Raw genomic sequence first — 15,179 nt, 5'->3', positions numbered from 1 at the left:
TCAGAAAATGTCCACGAGCTGATCACGCCCTCTTTGAACCATTACTATAAAACTTCTCACTACCGCCTCCAGGTTGGGACACACAGTTTTGAGGGCATTAGGCTGCTGTGGCCCCCTTTGCATGGCAAAGCAATAAAGCTAATCTTTTCTACTTCACCCAAAACTCTGTCTCTGAGATTTAATTCAGTGTCAGGGTACAGAGGCTGGATTTGCCTTCAATGCTTCATTTTTCTCTTTCCCTGTGGGTGGCATTCTCTGCTCGCTACTTCGTATAACAGGAAACATGGGCAACCATGGCTTTCTGGTTTGCATGTTCTGGGTTTAGCCACAGGGAGCGGCTGACTCTTTCTCAGTAGCCCTTGATCTTGCTCTCAATTCTATTTTCACTGGAAAGGGTCACCAATTGACCTGGCACAGGTTAGAGTTTCACCTCTTGTCCCATCAGCTGTGCAATATGACTGTGTGTATCCCATCCTCTCTCCCCCAAGCTGTGGGCTGTAGTTGAGGGACACAGTTAAAGGAGGGGTAGAGCTGGGAAGATATTCCAAATTGTCTTCAGTGTCTGAGTGTCCTTAGTGACTGAGATCAGGAAATAATAAGAAAATTTTAAATCATGTAACATCTTCATGTTGTGCACTAGAGATGAAATGAAGCAGTCTCTTGATAGGAACTCTTAAAAAGAATGCCTTGGGAAGGCAGCCAACACCTGTACTTGGGACTTTCGCCAGACGAAAAACGCTGCAATTTTCCTGCACCCCTGGATTAAATATGTGTACAGAAAGGATTTCAGTTATTGTAAGAAGAAGAAAAGAATGTCATGGAAGAATGTCTGGTTCTCACCCCCTCTAGGGTTAGAGGAATATTTGTCAAGAAGGAAAAAGGAATGTGGCAGACAGGCCCTCTGTGTCTACCAGATGTTCTCTGACAATATGTATTGTTAAAACTGCATTTAAATTATGAGAGCCAGCCCACCAAACAATGAAATATCCAGTGGCATGTTGAGTCCCATTCATTAGGCCTTTCTGGGTGTTGCACTGGGTCAAGCTACCATTTCTTGACGTGAAATTTTAGTCTGTCTCTGGAATATTAGCCCTTTGGCCCTCTCCCTGGCTCAGAAGGTACATGAGAAGTACTTTTCTCTGTCTCTTACCCTCTTCAACCCTTTGGAATTTCTTTTGAAGTGGTGAAATAATAATAGTAGTAAACACTCAGTGAATGCTAAGTTCTTTACATCCATTATTTCACTTAATTCTTTCACCAGTCCTGTGAGATAGGAAACTGAGCCTTTTTCATTTCTTTAAAAAATAAGCAAACTTTGGAGAAATGCAAATCAAAACTACAATGAGTTATTACCTCACACATATCAGAATGGCCATCATTAAAAATTCTACAAATAGCAAATGCTGAAGAAAATGTGGAGAAAAGGGAACCCTCCTACGCTGTTGGTGGGAATGTAAATTGGTGCAGCCACTATGGAGAACAGTATGGAGGTTCCTTAAAAAACTGAAAATAGAGCTACCATATGATCCAGCAAATCCCACCCCTGGGCATATATCCGAAAAAGACGAAAACTCTAATTCAGAAAGATACATGCACCCCAGTGTTCACAGCAGCACTATTTACAAAAGCCAAGACATAGAAGCAACATAAATGTCCACTGACAGATGAATGGATAAAGAAGATGTGATATATCTATCATATATATATATATATAAAACATATATATAACATGTATATATATAACATATATATATATGTTGCAGCAACATGGACGGACCTAGAGATTATCATACTAAGTGAAGTAAGTCAGAGAGAGAAAGGCAAATACCTTATGATATCACTTACATGTGGAATCTAAAAAAATGATACCAATGAATTTATTTACAAAACAGAAATAGACTCACAGACATTGAAAACAAACTTATGGTTACCAAAGGGGAAGGGGGGAGCAATAAATTAGGAGTTTGGGATTACAATATACACACTACTGTATATAAAATAGGTAAACAACAAGGACCTACTGTGTAGTACAGGGGACTATATTAAATATCTTTTAACAACCTATAATGGAGAAGAATCTGAAAAAGAATATGTACATATATGTATAACTGAATCACTTTGCTGCACACCTGAAACTAACACAACACTGTAAATCAATTATACTTCAATAAAATAAATAAATATTAAAAAATAAGGAAACAAATGCCAAACAAACATCCTCTGGGCCAGGCCCTCCATTTCTTCATCACAGAGATTATGTTTCAGTGGTTGCTGATCTGAGGACAGGGTCCAGACAGAGATTAATGAGAAACCCTAACCCCCTCTGTAACGTGAGCAGGTCCTGGGACCACAAGCCTGGCTTCAGAAGAAATGGTGTAAGGAGCCAAGAGCCCAGATTGTCCACAGTGGAGTATTAGCTCCTTGGCTAAGGAAAGACGAACACTCAACACAGGCTCTGGCCTGGGGTTTGGGTGTATGATGCTCAAGTCACTCTTTCCCTTTCAGTTTGAAGCCACTACGATCAGGAAGAAGGGTGAGGCCAGGTGACTTAGTGTACAAATAAGCATATTTAAATTTTAATGTCCCTGGGAAATTACGGTGGATTGCTTTTAATCCGGAATGTGATGACTGTGATCCTTTCTACAGATGCCCGCCTGGTAGGGCATCACAATACTCACCTAGTCTTCAGTCAAAATGTGGTTGCCCCCATTTGCTTTAGTGGGCAAAGTTCTTCCCTCTCTCCCCTCACCCTCTGATTCCCTGTTAACCATATACCATCCTCTGTGATTACTTCCCTGGGGGCTTGGAAAGTAGCTTAATTGTTGCCTCTTTGCCTCAATTTCTACTTTCAGTTAAATAACAGTAACCCAAGTTCTATCCCATTCCACTTCCATCCCTTATCTTTAACTTCAGAAAAGTTTGAATAAAGCTGGAGTCTCTCACAGGGACCTATACTCTAGACTCTTCCTTCTTTGCTGTTCCTGGAAGGACCAAGAACACTCTTGCTTCTTGGCCTTTGCATTTGCTGTTTCCTCTCCTTGGTATGCATATGGGTTACGTTTTTACTTCTTTCAGCTATAAAGTTACTTTACTAAAGAGGACTTCCCTAATTCTCCTCCTTCTTCCCTTTCCTCCTCACTTTCTGTATTTTTCTCTAGAGCATTATCAGTATCTGACATGTCAGCAACATACCATGGATATATCTGTTTATCTCTCTACAATAGAATATAGGCTCTGGAAAGCATTGCCTTTGCTTTTTTATTGTCATCCCCAGGATTCAGTAGAGTGCTGTCCCAACATAGATGCTCAATGAATATTTTCTGAATGAGTAAATGAAATGCAACCATCAGGGTGGTTAAAAAAACCCAAAACTCCGAAACAAAAAAACAAAATAACAATAAAAAATCTTACATGTGACAACAAAGGTACTATGATTGAACACACTTCCTATTTGTTTTCTTGTATTTTATATCCCAGGTATAAAATCAGGCTTCCTCATGGATTCCTTTTTTCCTCAGAGCTGTAAAGCTCAATCAGCCTCCCTGCATTTCCACATATACTCCCAACCCCTGAAAGACTTCCCTATTTTTACAATGCCAGGAAGGAGTGACATAACAATACGTCTGGTGACCCATTTATAATGGGCCACACTTAAAACTATCCTGTGTTAAAGGGGACTGTTTTAAATGGACCACCCTGTATGTTACATTAGATTGTACCTTTCTGCCAATGAACTCAGAAGTGTTTTATAAATAAAGAGATGATATTAGAGAAAGGAATTCTCTCTCTCTCTCTTTTTTTTTCTTTTAATTCACATGGAAAATTTTATTGTACAAATCTTCTGCTCAGCTGTGCAATGACAAAGAATTTAGCCCAGGAAAATGATTTTTCTGGTTCAGAATCTCCCTGTTATGATTTGTTGATGCTAAAATGTAGGCTTCAGTTTTGGGGGGGAAACTAGAGAAGACTAGATTCCATAGAAACAAGTACTTTTCTATGGAAAAGATCCTCTAAACTTCACTTCCTTCTTCCTAAAGGGTTTCTGCTGGGTCCCTAAAAGGAACCTCAAGTTCAAGAGAGAAAAGGAAAAGCAGGCTAATTTACAGCTGTTCCAAGAATGCAGTTGCTGGATATATCCTGACAGGGGGTTCTGTTGTGCTTTGAAGAATAACATGAAAATTCAAGCTCAGAATGAGCTTCTGTAATATAAAAATTAAAACTCCACTCCAAACCTTCACCCGCATCTAAAGCCAAGTCCTTTTAGACGTGCGGTAGGGATCTGTTTACTTTGTATGGAAAATCATTTTCTTTTTATTAGCAACCTCCAGGGTTTCTTGATGATCTGAAAGGCTGTTACCTCTCAAAGGGCAGTCATGGGGCATTCTTGGCACAAACAGAGGCCAGAAAGACTGGAAATCTTATTTTGCAACATTTTGTGCCTGGCTTTTAAAGTCAAAGAAGACAAATGGTTCTGATACGTTCAGCAATACCTTTAAATTTGAATTGCCTTATTGTCCTGAACTGACCTGGGGAGGTTAAAAACCAAACCCAAACAAAATAAACAAAAAATAAAAATGAAAACTGAAACCAACATATCATGAACAACTTTTTCCTTTCTCAGAGAGCAAATTTGAGCCAGGAGAAGGTAGCTGTTCTCTTCCTATTTTAATCAAGAAACCAAGCACAAGATTTCTTCATTGCTTACTTATTGGACTCATGATGGGGTGGGGGATGGTGAGGGATTCAGCAGTCTTTAGACACATTTTTAGTTCCATCTTTTCCTTGCTGTCACCATGTCCACTTTTGCTTTCCTGCTATTGTTCAATTGTTCACCTTTAACAAGCAGGCCATCCTGACTTCTTCTCATTTCATCAAATTCTACCAAGAGACGTCCTCTAACAGATATGCCTTAAATATTCCAGTTCACAATGATCTCCCCATCTCTCACCTATAGCCAAGATTTTCCAGGGACCCAAGTACTCTTCTGTTGGAATTAGGTATTTTTTCCATCTCTCTAGTGTTACAATTAAGTCAAATAAACTCTTCCCAGCAACCTTCTGACTTTTCTAAGCTGCCAAATCACCCCTGGATTCCCTACCCAGGAACCCAAACCCTTGAATTTCAGTGGCCTGTAGGCTCCTTTGTTCAACTGTAACCCCTCCAGTGGCCAGCTCCCTCTGCCTTTCAAATGCCTTCTAATCCACACATCATTTTTCTTTTCACTTTACCATCTATTCACTGACATCAAATCCACTCTTTGTTCATGTTTCCTAGCCTCCAGCCCTCCTAGTGCCAAAGTGGTCCACTTGTTGAGTGATCCTATCAGTCGACTCTGGCTCATTACAAAATGAGTATGCCCTAACCCCACACTTCCATATGGCCTCATGATATTATTGTAATTACATTCTCCGTCTACAGTAGGCAAAATGAAACACATGCTGTAAGAGTGGGTGTGTTTCAACCTGGTTCCCAAGGCAGACTCTAATAGAAAATGAGTGAGGTCACCCTTAGGACCTTTTCTACCTATTGGCTCCTTCCTGGAATGGGATTTCCTGATAGTTAACATTTCTCGGTCAGATCACATAAAATACCTGCTTCTGGATCTCGTGTTTAGGTCTTTAGACCACATAGGTGATGATTTTGAGTGGAGACTGTAATAAAACCTCAGCAGGGTATATGATAATCCCAAGTGTATTGTAAAGTTTGAGGGAAATTGAGGGTAAGGGCCGGGGAATAAGTGGAGATGGTTTTATGTAATAATTAAGCTATCATTTATTGAGGAATTACTTTGGGCCAGGCACTAGCTAGTTATTTTACACATGTTCTCTTAATTAAATGTGGCTAGAGACTTTTGATTAAAAGTTATCACTGAATTCTACCTTCTAGAGTTTATTTCCTAGGCTGCCCTTTTTCTGTATGTGATGTTTAGAACATGAATCGAAGAAGCTGAGAAATCTGTGTTCAAGTGTTTCCTCTTTTATGTGGGTGAGAATATTAATAATCTTAAAATAAGATCATCAATTTCTCATCTATAAAATATGGGAATGATAATACCTACTTAATGGGATTGATGTGACAAGTAAATTAGATATTATGATCAAGATGTGAATTACAGTGACTGTTCTATGATAGGTGTTTAATAAATGAGAGCAGTGGTTATAATATTTACCTAGATATATGCTTCTGGCAAGGGAGGAGGCACCCAGAGCCAACCTTGCTGGTACTAAGATTCTTTATTTGGGAGGTGACATCACCAAGATGATGACATAGATTGTTTCTAACTTTGCTTCCCCTCACAAGAAGAGTGACTATTATCTATTCAAGGATAAGATACCACTATGGAAAGCAGTGTGGAGGATCCTTTAAAAAATAAAAATAGACCTCCTATATGATTCAGAAATTCCACTCCTGGAATTTATCCAATGGAAATGAAAACACTAACTTCTAAAGATATCTGCATCCCCATGTTAACATCAACATTACCTACAACAGCTAAGACATGGAAACAACCTAAGTGTCCATCAATGGATAAAAGGATAAAGAAATTGTATATGTAAACACAATGGATATTATTCAGCCAAAACAATGAGGAAACCCTACCATTTGGAACTTGAAGGCATGTTGCTAAGTAAAATAAGTCAGTCAGAAAAAGACAGATACTGTATGATCTCTCTTATATATGCAATCTAAAAAAAACCCAAACAAAGCAAAACAAAACCAAGCTCATAGAAAAAGAGATCAGACTTGTGGTTACCAGAGGAGGAGGGTTGAGGGAGGGAGAATTGGAGGAAGGTGATCAAAATGTTCAAATTTCCAGTTATAAGATAGACAAGTACTAGGGATGTAATTACATGTTCAGCTAACACTGCTGAATGATATATAGAAAAGTTGTTAAGAGGATAAATCTTGAGTCCTCATCCATAAGGAGAAATTTTTTTTCTTTTCTTTTCTTTTTATTGTATCTATATGAGAAGATGGATGTTAGCTGAACCTATTGTGGTAATCATTTCACGACAGATGTAAATCAAACCATCATGCTGTATGCCTTAAACTTGTACAGTGATGTATGTAAATTATTTCTTGGTAAAACTGGAAAAAAATTCTTTATTTAAGGTTTTGTGAATGAACAGTTATACCGTGATTCATAAAGGTTCTGAACACCTTAAAGTAATGGACCCATGGGTGTTCACAGAGTTAGTGAGGAAAATGGATGGGAAAGTCATAAACACCCCACAAACCTCAGTCCCTCAAATGGGGTCTTTAATAGTAAACCGAGGTTCACTTACAGAGCTCCCATAACAAATGAGCATATGGTGAGCATTTGAGAGAGAAATACATATCCATTGAGGAAGCTCTTAAGTTCTTGGGAATTTGGGAAGAGTAGGGAAAAAAATGTCTTAAAAATGAGAAGAAATGAGAAAATTAGGGAAACTCTCTGTGGTTTATTCTTTGTTAAAAATCGCAAATAGTTTATGTCTGCATTTAGAGCTCTGAGCTAAGATGCATTCCTCCACACTATGACCTGGAGAAAACAGATCTTCGTGCCCTTTAATCCATGACCACTGTAGATCAAGTTACCTCTCTGAAAGAACTTTTCTTTCTCTGGCCAACTAAATGAATTGAAATTGATGTACTTAATTGTTTTCTAAATTGCAATTTTTCTCCCCAGATGTTTTTTATCAATGTTGAGCCCAATGGGCTCTGTCAGTCACATGGGGAGATGAAGTCATGTGGTAATAAAAGGGAAGGAGTTGGGGGAGGAAGGGAAATGCCATACAGTATATTGTCTAATTGAAAAATGTGCCACATAAATGCTGAACTTGAAACCTCTCCCTCCCTGAGGGCTACTCGCAACAAACAATACACATATCTTCTGCACTGGAAAGATTAGACTTCTCCCCTTTCTTCATTATTAATGCAGGCCAGTGCAAGAGTTTCCTTCCTTTACTTTTCTTGGGTGAAGTCACTGTACTGGAATTGTGATGCAAGGCAACAAAATTCCAAAGTGGAAGGTTTTAAGCTTTTAAGCTTTACCCTGCAGAAGGTAGGGGCATCAGGATTAGAGGATGGGGGTTGGGGTGATGGTGATGAAGGACAGCATTAGACTAAGCTCTTACCTTGTAGAGGGGAGAATGAGAAATAGCAATAACATCCAAGAATGTGTCTGAGAAGTGGTTGCTAATGACAATACAACCTGACATGGAAGAGGATTCTTGTGGGAATATGGTACTTGGGAAAGTCAGAAAATCTCAGGCTCGAATGCATGCCAATAAAAGCTTGAAACAGAAGTGGTGTGGAGCGGGAAGGACAGACAAAAGGGGAAGGGTAGATGCGTTTCTCATAGCAGGAAGGAGAGGTTTGCAGATGTAGGATCCATGCCAGCATTTGAGAGAGGAAGGAAGACAAGGGGAGAGAGCTGATGCTCACAAACAAACCTACAGAAGTGAAAGGAAGACCCCTCCCCCAATTCCCCATAGTGGAAAATAGATGGGAACTGACTGCAGTACAAAAGTGTGGGTCCAGAAGGTCCTTGGGAGATTTTTGTAGTCCTCTACCTATCGTCACTTGCCCTGTACTTTGCCCTGATTACATAAAATCAGTCCAGCTTTTTCGACTCGGTAGGAAATGACTTGTAACCAACGGGATGGTAACTAAAAGGTTTCTATTAGCCCTCACTGTCAAGAAGACCTTTCTCTCGTATCAGGAAAAAAGCCTCTTTCCTCTTGTCGCGTCATCACTGAAGAAGGAGGACACCTGGTCATTATAGAAGAAATCCAATGAATCACTCATTTAATTTTTTACTCATTTAATTTAGCTGTACCTCACGTTTGACAAAAACAAACTCCAGGGACTTCTTCAAGTTCTTTGATTGCACTGGAATCTTAATGAATCAACCACTTCTTTGAAATATGAGGACTATTGCCCAAGGTTTATAATCCTTTGTAATTTTCTTTGTAGTGATATTGGAGTAACTAGATTCAAGCTGCATGACAGTCAGCCATACATAATAGCAAAGCTTTAGGGGGAAAAAATCACAGTGTATTAAGATGTAGATGATAGGGGTTTTGTCTGGGCTCTAAAATTTACCTTAACCTCTCAGTTCTTCTTTGGAAAATCATCATCATCATCGTCATCATCATCGTCATCATCATCATCATCGTTGCCATCACTTTTCCTCTCATCTTCTTATCCTTCTTCGTCTTTTCCTCCTATTTTCCCTCTTCTCCTTCCTTTCTAACTTCTTCCTCCTTCTTTCCCTTTTTCTTGGCTCTTTTTCTTTTCCCTTTCTTCTTTTGCCCCTCCTCCTTCCTCCTTTCATTTTCTTCTTCTCTTGATGTTTTCCTTTTCCTCCTTCTTTCCCTTTTCTTCCTCCTCCTTCACTTTTTTTCTTCCCTATCCCCACTTCCCCCTTTTCTTTTCCTGTACAATTTTTAAAGTTTACATTCTGTAACAAGATTAGACAAGCATTTTACTGATGTCATCTCATTTCATCTAGGTATCAGCCCTAGATATTATTTTTAGATGAGGAAATTAAGTGTCAGAGAAAATAAGTAATTTACCCTTCACAGGGCTAGTAGATGTGACTCTGGGTCTCTCTGATTCCAAATCCATGCTTTTAGCAAAATCTTCCCTAGGAGGAAATGATAAGTATAGGGAACAGAAAAAATAAAAAATTATAATAATTAAAATTTGTAATTTGAGAGAATAAAACATTTTGTACTTATAAAAATTTGGAGTAAACTGAGATGAGATAATTACAACATTATATGATAAGTACATTTTAAGAGAAAAATCTATAAAGAAGAAATCATAGAGATGTGACAATACTTTGAAATACAAAAAGATCTTTAAAAGTACAAATAATTATTTATTAGCTCTCACAGTAGATTCTCAAGAATGAATGTGCTATTACAAAGGACTTGACATTCTTTGTGATCTGATCATAAATTATGATCAGCTATCAAGAATAGAAGACCAAATTACAGTTGCTTTACACTTAACTAAAAGAATTCTGGAGATAAACTGTTCCAGGGCAGTTGGAGTGGCTCAATTATGTTATCAAAGTCCCCTTTTTATCCCTCTCTTTTTACTCTACCATTGTCAGCATGTTGTCTTTTAGTCCATAGACTTGTACCTCATTATGTTAAGATGACTGCCACAGCTACCAGCATCCCATTCTCACCTCGTTACATTTAGGGATAGAGGGAAAGTTTTGTTCCTTGAGAGTTTTTTGTCTCCTTTTTTTAAAGAAAGAAAATAGTTTCTAGAAGCTTCTCTCACCTGCCCCTCAGCAGACTTTCTCTTTTGTTTCATTAGCGAGAGCTGGGTCACATGCCAACCTCTGATCACTGGCAAAGAGAATGGAATGGCAAATGGGGCTGGAGAAGGGGCTAAACTTCTTCAGAAGTATGGAGTCTGCTGGCTACCTAAATATATTTGGAGTGTAATTAGCAGGTAAGATGGGGAGATGGATGCTAGGTAGATAATGAACAGTGTCTGCTACACTACCCTATTCATTTCACATGGAAAAATGCCTTCCTTAATTTCCCTTGACTGAGAGCAGACCCAAATGGAACATTTTGCCTTACAGAAACAAAGATGTTGAGGAAACAAGAATTCCATGAAATATTATCACTAGTTTGACTCTTCCTTTCAAACTTTCAGCTATTCTGTTAGTATTCCAATCTAAATACTAGGAGAGCTTTGAACAGGAAAGTGGAGGAAAATGATTCAAAATTAAAGAGCAAGACAAGCTTTATTTTTTTTGAGAGGATATGGACAAGTGAGGGATAGGTATGTAAGTAAGTAAACATGTGTCACTAAAGATGGATGAAGCTTTACATTTGCACATGAAGAAACAGAGCTAATGACAGTCATGACGAAGGGGTGAAGTAGTCAGAGGCTCTGGAAAGTCCTGAAAGATTCACAAATAGCATCCTTACTCTTTTTTGTTGAACCCAACACAGTGAGCCAAGGGCCTCAAGGATAATCTAATATCCAAGATAGCTAACAACAATAATAATAATGCTAATACATAGAGCTATGTGTCAGGCATTTTTCTTAACACTTTAGCTATGTTAAATCATTTAACAGTTGACACTGCACTGTGAAGTAGATCTATCATCATCCCATTTTTCAGATGAGGAAACTGTGGCACAGACAGGTTAAGAACTTTCCCAAGCTTACACAGCTAGTAAAAGGCAAGCTTGTGATTTGTTATTGTTGTTGGTTTCTTACATTCTTCCAATGTATTATTTAATGTGCATCTGTTTTATGTGCAATGATTGGCTCTTTAAAATAATCATATTATTTAAGCCTAATAACATCTCTTTCCTTAACAACAGATTCAGGAAAATGTGGATATTTACACACTTTACTCTTAAACATAAGCACTCTTTGGAAATCATTATTGATTTCATCAAGGAGCTGTTTCAGCCACGATCGCATAATTCAAAGTAAACACCAATTGGGTTAAAAGACAATACAGGCAGGCTGAAATAAACCAAATGATTCTGAACAATTAATCTATGTATTTCACTTAGATAAGAGCAATAATTTGAATGGCAAAATGTTGTATATTATCCTATAATCCTTTATGACAGTGTAACAGTCTTTTCGACATTTAAGGGGATTACACTGAGATTGGGAAAACAACTGACTTGATCCAACAGAGGTTTATCTGCGGGCTTGCGGCTCGTTTCTTCTTTCTCTCTCCTTCCTTGAGATAACTTTTCAGTTTAGAGTTTACCGGGGACATCGTGATTGTATCTTCAGTTAACATGGGGCTGTGCAGCTCCTCGGGAGGAAGGCACGGTTCCTCGGTAGCACCTGTGCTTTTGATTGTCATGGCTTCTTTAACCCTTTTCCTCTGACCCATTCAATGGCTAATGAGCTTGGATCAATTTCAGAACCACAGCCAAATATTTTAAACCTGGCAGCCATAAGTTTTACCTTTTCATTCACTTGAATCTATAATTTCATTACATTACTACCAGCTGGAGCATTCACAAATCTAGTTCAAACTTTTTTAGATGTCTTGTCAAGGAGCTGTTCATTGTTAGAATTCTCTTAATGACCAACAACCTCCTTGGAATAGAGCTGGGCCCAGTCCAACAGCTCCTGTTCCTCCATGAGCAGTACGTCCAAGGCTACTGGTCCCTAGTGGTCCACCTAGGTGCTACCATCTTGTAAAGGCCAGAGATAGGATTTAAACCAGGTGTTCTAGCACCAGAGTTCATGTTCTTAACCCTTATCCTATATTATCTCTCTAGAATCTGTGTTTTTCATTGCTATATTAGAGTACTGAAGTTGTGGCAGGGTTATAATTTCAAAAGCACAGCCAAATAGGAAAGACCAATCAAGACTGTGTTATAAGGTTGAGAAGAATAAGACATACATGGCGATGATGAATTGGAATATTTGGGGAAAGAAATGAGGAACAGTTATGTTTTGAATGGAAACATTGGAGGAGGGGAAATTCACAGAGAGATAATCAGATGTGTTTCAGGTGGGCTGCTAAGCAACTGAATTCTTAAGTTTCCCACCTGAGAGTAAAGTGGGTTGATGGGAGCTGCTGTCCTGGCAGTTCTTTTATTCTTTTTCCCTCACCATCTCTCTGGCCTCTCTGGTTCACATGACCATGACATCACTATGAAGCTGCTCTACCAGAGTACTTTGTCCTGACATGGAGAAAGGACTTTCTGATATGCCAGACACCTACAATGGGATGAAGAATGGGAAGAGAGGTCTTCATTTTGGAAGCATTTCTTGTCTAACCAGGGATGTAGCCTCCAGTGACAACCTCTACCTATCAGATGATGGATGGGGCAGTGGGCCAGCCACCTAAGGTCTTAAGGCAATACCAGGATACCTTTGAGGCTTAGCTCACAATGTAGTAGTTTCTTCTGTTTGTCACGTGACAAGGCCAAAGGTACTTTCAGGACCTTGTTTTCATGGTCTGGTGGTGAATAGCATTTTGGGGACAGCAATTCAATCATCCCTAATTAATGAAGAAGCAAGTCAGAAAGTGCTTTCATATATGCAGCTGCCTGAAGGTCAAGTGTGACCATGGAAACCCATGACTGGCCTGCAGTGTGTACAAGGCTCCACCTGCATGCAACCTGATAACTGTATTTTTACAGAATCAGAGACCTATAGCATTTAAGACATTTTAAGGTAATGTATCTCATTCAAATCTTTCTCTTCACAGATGAGAAAACTGAAGTCCAGAGAGATTAAATAATTTATCAATTTACCCCAGAGACAGCTACTACCGTTAACACATGTTGTCTGACCTAGGGTCCAATGCTCTTTCCCATACACACACCTCCTTGGATCAATGACATTCTCTGGAAATGTGAAGAATGATTATTACTTGGACAAGCTGTATAGAGAAGGGACTTCAGAAATTTGACTTAGGGCAGAGGGGAGAGCAAACCAGTTTGACTCAGCACTTTGCTTGAAACTGAGGCTTATTGGAGGCCAAATTGCAGGAGGCTCCATCATTTTGACTAAAATCCTTTTTGGGGGAGTGATCTTCTCACCCACATGAAAGTAAGGAATTCTTCCATATGCCCTTAAGTACTACTATTAAGGGAACTCGAAGAGGTTATTTACCAAATAGCTCCTTTACCCTTCCCACCAAGAATTCGTTGCTTTAATTTAGGGGAGTGGTTTTTTGGAGAATTGGCTAGCCCAACATTAAGTTGCATTCTAAGCTTGAATCATTTGCTTTTCTTCTTACTTCTCCTTTCTCTTTACCATTCTTCAGGATTTTACTTTATATTTTAAATAGAATGTTGTTCTGTAAAACTAATAACAGTTCTTGGTTTAAAATTTTTCTTAAATACAGAAAAATACATAGTGAGAAGAAAATCTCCATCTGAATTCTGACCCTCAGGCTTCTAGTTCTCTTTTCTAAAGACAAACCCTAAAACAAGCTTCTTCTGTTTTCCTAGACAATGTCTATTTAATTATATGTTAATATATAACAGCCTCTTTTTAAAAACATGGTAGCATATTATTCTCATTGTATTGTACCCCTGCTTTTTTCACGAATGTTTCTTTAAAATTATTACCTATTATGTAGAGATTTACCTTTTTCACTTTAATTATACTTCAACTTTAAAAGATTGGGGCTTCCCTGGTGGCGCAGTGGTTGAGAATCTGCCTGCCAATGCAGGGGACACGGGTTCGAGCCCTGGTCTGGGAAGATCCCACATGCCGTGGAGCAACTAGGCCCGTGAGCCACAATTACTGAGCCTGCGCGTCTGGAGCCTGTGCTCCGCAACAGGAGAGGCCGCGATAGTGAGAGGCCCGCGCACCGCGATAAAGAGTGGCCCCCACTCGCCGCAACTAGAGAAAGCCCTCGCACAGAAACGAAGACCCAACACAGCCAAAAATAATAAATAAATAAATAAATAAATAAAAATTTTAAAAAAATTGATAAAATATACTCTATTTCATTCTGTTACTGTTCCTGTCTTTCTAGTGCCTGTCAGGTGGCCTGAACCTAGGAGATGAGTTTAACAGAACAGATCGCATGAACTGGTCCAGGAAGGCCTGTTGCTTCTAGGCCCAAGAATCCAGGAGCCCCTCTCCATCATGTAAGCCTCTTGGGTGACTGCTCTATAATGTAATTATCTGTCACATTCTGATTCTCAGATGACCTTGCCTGTCTGGCTTGGAGGAGAGGGTTGGTGGGGTCCTGAGAAGCCGACTTGCCTTGCGTTTGCTGTCTTGGCTGCTCTGTCGTTGAAGGAGTATTGCAATCCTACTCTGTGATTTCTCCGAGGAGACATTGGGTTTTGCTGGCAGGCAGAGCTTCAGGCTGCTCAGTGGAATGTCTTTGGTTCTGTAGCTTCAGAAGGAGCCAGGAGGCTGCGCTTGTAAGCCAAGGGAAACACTGCTTCAGACTCAAGACCACGACTTGGCGGAGACTCTGGGGCCTGCTGAATTTTGGAAAGGGCTCTCTCATACCCCTTACTTACCTGAACCACTCTTTCCCACTAAAAGTTAGAGGAGGAAGTAGTGACTCTGAAATCTGGTTTAGTCACTAGCACATAACAATTGCGAGGGTGAAACGGGTTCCTGTCTCACTCTGGTACTATAGGAAAGGCAAGTGCCTCCTTCCTTAACTGGGAAGGAAGGAGAAGGAAGCTAGAGTCAAAATCAGACAT

General features: G+C 39.4%; 1 long non-coding RNA gene across 5 annotated transcripts in view; it reads left to right on the top strand.

Annotated features, from left to right (window-relative positions):
• The window catches only part of LOC309649476, a 201,724-nt gene that overhangs the window by 79,596 nt on the left and 106,949 nt on the right, over positions 1-15,179 (top strand). For all 5 annotated transcript variants that reach the window (XR_014257128.1, XR_014257129.1, XR_014257130.1 and 2 more), the window contains exon 2: positions 14,492-14,606. This is a non-coding gene — a long non-coding RNA (uncharacterized lncRNA). The remainder of the gene's footprint in view (positions 1-14,491; positions 14,607-15,179) is intronic.

The sequence above is a fragment of the Balaenoptera physalus genome (assembly GCF_965194825.1).
Source record: "Balaenoptera physalus genome assembly, chromosome: 1".
Classification (NCBI taxonomy): domain Eukaryota; kingdom Metazoa; phylum Chordata; class Mammalia; order Artiodactyla; family Balaenopteridae; genus Balaenoptera; species Balaenoptera physalus.
Note: the sequence above shows the minus strand (reverse complement) of the source record. Positions and strands in the feature narration are given on the sequence as shown.